Below are 7,329 nucleotides of genomic sequence, written 5' to 3'. Positions count from 1 at the left end.
CAGCACTTCATTATAATCGATTATATTTTGGTCGGTGATTCCCGAATTTATTTCTATTGCGACTGCTTTCCTCTTCTTCTTTGGCGACGCCGCGCTGGTGCAACGTTATGTCTAGCCATTGATTTTTATTTATAGACAATGGTCTAGCGGTAGCGTAGTTTCAAGTTTCAAACCCATATGGAAACTTTCGTACGTAGTATATACGCCTACTTCATTAGAGATTTAAATTATTAAATATAAGAATGTTTGCTTATAATTAAGTTAAGTTAAAAAACAAAAATAAAATGTGAGAAATATATACGTCATTTTTTTATCTTGAAGAGCTCAGGGCACGGAAGGGCACCGTTTGTTTTAGCGTTAAATTTAGTTTTTCTATTTTTTTCAAAGGGCGCCAGGGGCGCCAAGCGCATAGGGGCGGAGGGGGCGTTCGCCCCCCCTGGCCCCCTATACGACACGCCACTGTCACTGATTAATCACGATCCTGCTCAAACCACTCAACGTAAGAAGCTCAATTTTGGCATACAGGTTGATTCTAGGGTGTAGAGGTTCGGTAAGAAGGGATTTTCCGAAATTCCAGTTCGAAGGGGGTGAAACCACCCCTCAAATATTACAATATTTTTTATTTAAAAAACGGTCAAGTTTCCGAAAAAACGCTTAAACACGTATATTTTATTTTGTTTTTTTACATATCTTAAGATTTGTTGAAATATGTATACAGGGTATTTCGAAAAATATGACCATTGAGTAATCACGATTCTGCTTAAACTGCTTGACGTTTAAAGCTGATTTTTGGCAAACGGATTGACTGTGGGGTGTAGAAGTTCGATAAGGAGGGGTTCCTCGAATCTCAAATTCCAAGAGGGTGAAAACGCCCCTCAAATATTACAATATTTGTTATTTAAAAAACGGTTAGTTTTTCGGGAAAACGCTTGGACACGCATAATTTATTTTGTTTTTTTACATATTATAAAATTTGTAAAAAAATCATAGAGGGTGTTCCAAAAAGTTGGGTAATTGATTAACCATCACGATTCTGCTTAAACTACTTGACGTAAAAAGTAGAGATGGGCGGTTATTGGTAAAAAAACCGGTTATAGGTTAACCGGAATTATCTTTAAAAAATAATAACTTGACAAAATTAACCGACACAAATTAACCGGTTATTCAAATAACCTAACCTAGCAAAACTAAATATTTAGTTTTCCTATAGGTTTACTTATCTCTACACTCCATAGGTCTACTTCAAATTTAGATAATAAACTTAGTTAAATCGCATGATTAAATAGAGATTGTAGCAATGTAAGTATGTATATGTACAAAATGAATTTAAATAAAAATGCTAACCTCACTTTTTTGAGTAGACATGGATATGATATTAAAACTAGTAATTACTTAACGTTCAAATAAACCACACAACTCACAAGTTCTACAATCTACAACCAAGTTATTTTAATCAAATACCAAAGAAAAATAAGGAGACTGAATGAATAGATAATGAAAGAGTATCTTCATTCATTACTTGAACTTCAATTTTGTATTCTTTAGTCTAAGCTTCAAGAGAGACATCAAACTACAAATAAAATATATTTACGGTGAAACGTGGGTGAAACTGGGCGAAACCATGGAAAACTTTTGAAGAACCGTTGAAAATCCGTTAAAGTCGGTTAAAATTTAAATATAGAATTTAGAGAATCTATTTGAAGTTAGGTTCGTATCACTTGGCTAGCTGGTGGCATCTGGTGGCTAGTAGTAGTCTATGCCATTAGTACTTTGTTTTACGGCCTGACCTGTCAGGGCCATTCGGCCGTTGTTTTGATTATCATCAGGGTTCGCCTGATGCCTGATTTAATTTTGACATTTGATGTTTGATGTCATATATTTTCGTTTTGGGAGCGGGAGCGGGATCTCCCGTTATCGTCGTAATATCTGGAAGATCCGTGCCGTTCGCTTCTTCGAAATTTACAATTCAAACAGCTAATATTTAATTGTTACTTGTTTTAAACAAGTACGATTTTTTAAAAAATAACCGGCTATAGGTTATTGAACGTAATGCAAGGTTATTTAGGTTAACTGGTGAAAAAAAAACTACCTTTAAATAACCGGTTATTTTAGAGGAAAATACCGGTTATTCAAAAAACCGGTTACTTTTGCCCATCTCTAGTAAAAAGCTTATTTTTGGCAAACTCAGTATACCACGTTATAATATTATTGTTCTTTAACTGCTAAGTAAGCGTTTCTCTCTTTCGATTATTTTTATTGTTCAATACTACAGAGAGATGTTTCTCAAAATTGCACATTCTTGGTAAGTTATCCAATGGAAGTTGAAGGAGCGGAATTTTTCTTTTGAGAGTGTTCCAAGCCCCTAAGCTGACAATTTTTCCAGTACTTTTTCTGTCAGTGACGATTCTAATTATAATTATTGTCGTATTAGCGCATATACCGATGAAGTAAAAATATTACGTAAAAATGCATAAAATATCACGGAAAATAAATATTATCCGTTCGTTGTAATTTATTCTTTTATTTTGCTGGTCTTTCAGACGATAACTTTATATTCTTTTTTTACTCGGCGTCCCAAAAAAAAACATTCCTGTCCCGGAAAATATTCAGGACGATGAGCGTGAAAATGCAAATCTGTCAAAGCTGTACATCGGCTGGGGCCGGCCGATGTAAAACAATTTCCTTTCGGTTGCGAGTCTGGCGGCGGTTGAGTCACGTTCGTAGGGTGGCCCACGGTCGCCCCTTGGGGGCGGGCACCACGCACTGGACCGAAATCAAGGAAAAACAGGACAGAATTACAAAAAATTGATATTTTATATCATACTAGCGTGTACCCGCGACTTCGTTCGCGTCGAATTAATCGTTTGTAATGGTGATGATAACTGGATAAAATTTTCTCACATTTATGTTAGCATGAGAGAAAAAAAATATGACGATATTATTATATAACATAGTAATATTTGAGGGGAAGTTTCATCTCGTTGGAATTTGACTTTCGAAAAATCCGTTTCCCAAAAATAAGCTTTTTACGTCAAGCAGTTTAAGCAGAATCGTGGTTAATCTTAGGTTACCCAACTTTTGGAACACCCTGTATGGTTTTTTAAAAATTTAAAAAAATGTAAAAAACAAAATAAATTATGCGTGTCCAAGCGTTTTCCCGAAAGACTAACAGTGTTTTAAATAACAAATATTGTAATATTTGAGGGGCGTCTCCACCCTCTTGGAATTTGAGATTCGAGAAACCCCTCCTTATCGAACTTCTACACCCCACAGTCAATCCGTTTACCAAAAATTAGCTTTAAACGTCAAGCAGTTTAAGTAGAATCGTGATTACTCAATGGTCATATTTTATGAAACGCCCTGTATAATTTTTTTAAAAATCTTAAAATATGTAAAACAACAAAATAAAATATACGTGTTTAAGAGTTTTTCCAAAAAACTCACCGGTTTTTAAATAAAAAATATTCTAATATTTGAGGGGTGGTTTCACCCCCTTAGAATTCGAGTTTCGAAAAATCCCATCTTATCGAACCTCTACACCCTAAAGTCAATCCGTTTTCCAAAAATCAGCTTTTTCCGTCAAGCGCTTTAAGCAGGATCGTGATTAATCAATGACCAGATTTTTCGAAACACCCTGTATACATTTTTAAGAAATCTTAAAATATGTAAAAAAACAAAATAAAATATACGTGTTTAAGCGTTTTTTTTCGGAAACTTGACCGTTTTTTCAATAAAAAATATTGTTATATTTGAGGGGTTGTTTCACCCCCTTGGAACTGGAATTTCGAAAAATCCCTTCTTATCGAACCTCTACACCTGTTTGCCAAAATCAACCTGTATGCCAAAATTGAGCTTCTTACGTTGAGTGGTTTGAACAGGATCGTGATTAATCAGTGAGTCAGTCACTTAAAGATTTTATATATTAGTATAGATTTATTATTTTCCCGAAGAAATGAGTTTGTCCCGTTTTTCTCCGGTCGTACCGCTGCGCCGCCATTGTACACCGCCTAATGACGTAACGGGCGGCGCCCCCTATTCACCGGGGCCCCCTTTTCGCTCCCATTATTTCGTACAATGTTGCGAGACGTGTCGTCGTCCTCGGCGGAATCAAATTACCTCGGGTCTTTTGTGGGAGCTGTCCACCAGCTGGATATCCTAAATTAAATAACTGGATAAATAGTTTTTCGGGGTGGCGAGAGGTGTCGGGTATGAGGGGGGCGTAGCGCCGTAGCCCGGTGGTCTCGTTGACAGCGAAGGAATAAGAGATTCGTTGGTCGTTTTGTTGGAGAAAATTTGATATATATGTCTTGGTTTATTCACTGTTGAGGTCTTGAAATGGTATATTTGAAATAAATTTACTAGACGATTATAAATGAAAGACCCTGTATACAGGGTTGTTCACCACATACGACACGGAGTATTGTAGCTAAACGATGAGATTTTTACAAATTGTAAGTTTGGGGTTGGTTGAAGGACTATTAGAGCTACAATTTAAAAATATTTTTACAAGATACAGAGTGTCCCAAATAAATAAAAAATATCAAAGTCGTATTTTTTTAAATGGAACACCCTGTATATTATTACATTTTTAGTTTCTACGATTAAAATAAAGGTAAATTTGATTAAGGTTTATTATACTTAAACCTTACCGATTTTGAAATATTTTCAATTTTGTGAAATTGCAGTAAAAATTCGTAAAAGCTTCATTTCTCCAAGGGTATCAATGTTTTTAATACTAAATATTTAATGAAGTTTATTTATTGATCAGTTATTGTGTTGCAATAATAAAAATAATACTACCTTATACAGAGTGTCTAAAAATTTATTTTAAATAATTATTAGCTTCAAACGGCAATAACTTCTTTAATTTAAATAGAATGCCCTGTATATTTTAGGAGAATCAGATGCACAATTAAATTGTCTATCAAATTGTATTATGCCATTTTTTACCTATCCCTTCAAGTTTTCGTAGAAAATGCATTTTCTTATAATTTAGACCTCATTTATCAATATATCCATGGAATATTGACATTTTAGATTGTTTTTAAAGCAGCAAATGTACAAAATGTACAGACTAGTAATATTATCGTTTTTAGCAAAACGATAATATTACTAGCCCATTTGTATGCAAAAAGAAAACTATTTAAATCTTTATCAAAGAGTATACCATTAATTAAATATAACACCATTATTTCCGCCCATATACTAATTAATTACATACTTAATTGTGTTCGTTAATAAATTATTATAAATAAATGTGGATTTGAGTCAGAAATCAATATAATAATAAGTTATCAAATTAAAGTCTCTGTTGTTATAAATAAGCATTTATTAAAAAATGAAATATCATTTTTAAGGTGTTACTTTTTATCACACTGTCTAATGCCCATACAAAATTCAGTTTTTTAGTATTTGGAGCAATTATTATTAATCAATGCAAACAGTCAGTTAATGTAGTTTGAATACTGGATCATATTAATTGGTCCTCTTTAACAAATATTTAAACCGTTTTTTTTTATTTTTTAATGAAATAAACGAATTATATCGACAATATTAGTATCAGTACTCTTTAAAAATTTGGTACATCTTTAAAAATAATCTAAAATGTCAATAGTCCATGGGTATATTGATAAATAAGTTCTAAATTCCAAGAAAATGCATTTTCTACGGAAACTTAAAGAGATAGGTAAAAATACCCATAAATGGTATAATATAATTTTAGTAGAAACTAAAAATGTAATAATATACAGGGTGTTCCATTTAAAAAAATACAACTTTGATATTTTTTACTTATTTGGGACACTCTGTATCTTGTAAAATTATTTTTAAATTGTACCTCTAATAGTCCTTCATCGAACCCAAAACTTACAATTTGTAAAAATCTCATCGTTTAGCTACAATACTCCGTGTCGTATGTGGTGAACAACCCTGTATATGTTACAATACGACAAAAATTATACTTACTATTCCTAAACCCCTCGTATCATCTCAGTAATTTATTCTCCGCTTTTCCAGGGCCCTCTTCTCGTTAACAACATTATGCGTTGCGCTATGACGATACGCTAACAATGGCGACGAAAACGCGCCATGTGTACTTAACACCACCCTGCAACCCCCCGGCCAATGGAGGCACGCCATTGACTCGCAACGGTTAATTTGGCAGGCTTGGGGGTCGTCTCCACAGGGGTCGATTATGGTGTGATTACGGACAAATTATAGGGTGTGCGTAGAGGGACTACAGTAACAGGGGTATCGATTTTTTTCGAGTAATTTTTAGGGTATGTACTGGAAGACTCAATCTGTAACCTGAAATGGGAATCTGCAACGGTCTAAGACACTAGAAGAATGTTTTAGGGCGTATGACGGAGAAATAAAATACACACACCGGAAAAATCTAGGGATATCATTTTATTAAAGTTGAAAATAAATGTTTTGAATAAACAACCTCATATTTGTAGGCCGATTATTTCTACTTCAATTGAAACGAAGTAGTCACACTAGTTATTTCTAAATTTAGGATATTTGCAGAAGTGTTTGTGCATTTTTTGTCAAATGTATAAAAAGCACCTAGCATCAATTGTTTAAATTTAACCTGTACTGGCTATGTTTTTGTGATAACTGGCCAGAATTCATTCAAATAACTCTGTTTAGTATTAAACGACATTATGGAGCGTAGACATCTTAACAGAGACGAAATGCTAAGGGCCATGGGTATGCTCGAAGCTGGAATGTGCCAAATCGACGTAGCTAGAGCACTAAATACAACGCAAAGTGTAATACCGCGATTAAGTGCACGCTACCGTGAAAGTGGTGATGTTGCTGAAAGGCACACAGGGCGACATCGCATTACTACCCCTCAGCAAGATCATTTTTTACAATTAAATGCTCGACGCCGACCGACTCTTACAGCACCATAGCTTAGTTTAATTCTCCAGGAAACACATAATGTAACCGTTAGTCCTGACACTGTTGGCAATAGATTAAGAGAGGTTAACTTAAGAAGCAGACGCCCCTGGAGAGCTCAACCCTTAACGAGAGAAATCGAGAGGTACGATATTTGTGGGCTCAAGATCATGTTCAGTGATCGAATGAACAATGGGCAAATGTTCTTTTCACGGATGAGTCACGCTTTGGAATTCATCCAGATTCGAGAAGGCTTAGGGTATGGAGAGAACCGGGAAATCTTATTCGGTTGGATCATGTTCAGGAAGTGCACCCTTATCAAGGTGGAACAGTTATGGTCTGGGGAGGAGTTCAGTTAGGCCGAAAAACCGATCTTGTTTTTCTTGAAAGGTTTCTAACAGGAATCACATATCGTGATTTAATTCT

Source organism: Sitophilus oryzae, unplaced genomic scaffold, assembly GCF_002938485.1.
Source record: "Sitophilus oryzae breed Bouriz unplaced genomic scaffold, Soryzae_2.0 scaffold_1007_pilon_pilon, whole genome shotgun sequence".
Classification (NCBI taxonomy): Eukaryota; Metazoa; Arthropoda; class Insecta; order Coleoptera; family Curculionidae; genus Sitophilus; species Sitophilus oryzae.
Note: the sequence above shows the minus strand (reverse complement) of the source record.